Source organism: Acyrthosiphon pisum, chromosome X (genome assembly GCF_005508785.2).
Source record: "Acyrthosiphon pisum isolate AL4f chromosome X, pea_aphid_22Mar2018_4r6ur, whole genome shotgun sequence".
In the NCBI taxonomy this organism is placed as follows: domain Eukaryota; kingdom Metazoa; phylum Arthropoda; class Insecta; order Hemiptera; family Aphididae; genus Acyrthosiphon; species Acyrthosiphon pisum.
The window spans coordinates 43,737,346-43,738,449 of record NC_042493.1 but is presented as its reverse complement, the minus strand read 5'-3'; positions in this window follow the sequence as shown (position 1 = coordinate 43,738,449).

The following is a 1,104-nucleotide window of genomic DNA, read 5'->3' as shown; positions in this document are numbered from 1 at the left end:
TATGATGAATAAAACATGCCATTTAATATCGAGTGAAACGATTCACATGCGTTGGTGGTACGCATTAACGAGTTTAAGAATTCGGCCCATATTGATGGTTGAAATTTACTGTCCAGCAAAACATGCTAGCATTAGTTGATGCACAGTATAATTTTATAGCTGTTGATATTGGATATATGGCAAGAACATTGATGGGGGAATATTGTCACATTCAAAATTTGGAAAAGCATTGGATGAAGGAAAATTAAATATAACAGACAATACTGAACTGCCTAGAACCAATAATATGACACCGTACGTGATTGTGGGGAATGAAGCTTTTCCGTTAAAAAGAAATCTCTTAAGACCTTTCCCTGGTAAGCAGTTAGACGATGACGTAAAAAGAATATTTAACTATCGACTGTCTCGAGCCAGACATTGCTCTGAAAATGTCTTTGGAATATTGGTTCAAAAGTTCAGAATTTATTATAGACGGATACAATCAAAACCCGAAAACGTTGATAAAATAGTTTTAGCAGCATGACGTGTTTTGCATCATTTTATTAAAAAAAACACGAAAACACCGCTTCTCATTATAAACATTCAACTGATATAAATAATATTTCTACCACTACACAAGTTTCAACACTAGAAAATATGCCAGCTCAAGATGGAAATATATCACAGCAAGCTTTTGTAGTCAGAGAAATATACAAAACATTTTTTAGCTCTTCTGCTGGTTCAGTTTCATGACAAAATTTGAAAATTTGAAACATCAAATTAATAAGTCATGTAATTGCCTATATTTTATTATATTCATAAATAATGACTTTTTGTTATGATATTATAAGTGATAAATTAATATAATTTAAAGTATTTATACGTAGGTACTTAATAAATAATTAATATTTAGACACTTTATTTTATATTAGTAAGTACTTATTTTAATATTAGCAACTAGGTATAACATATTATGCAATTTTATAAGTTATTAATAATAATAATATGCAATTTATTATCTTATTAGTTATTAACATAAATGGTTATTTCATTTCTTCACAGATTTCTTTCCAAATTTTTTCCTTGGAGTTAGCATCAGAATATTCAATAGTTGACAAATCATAT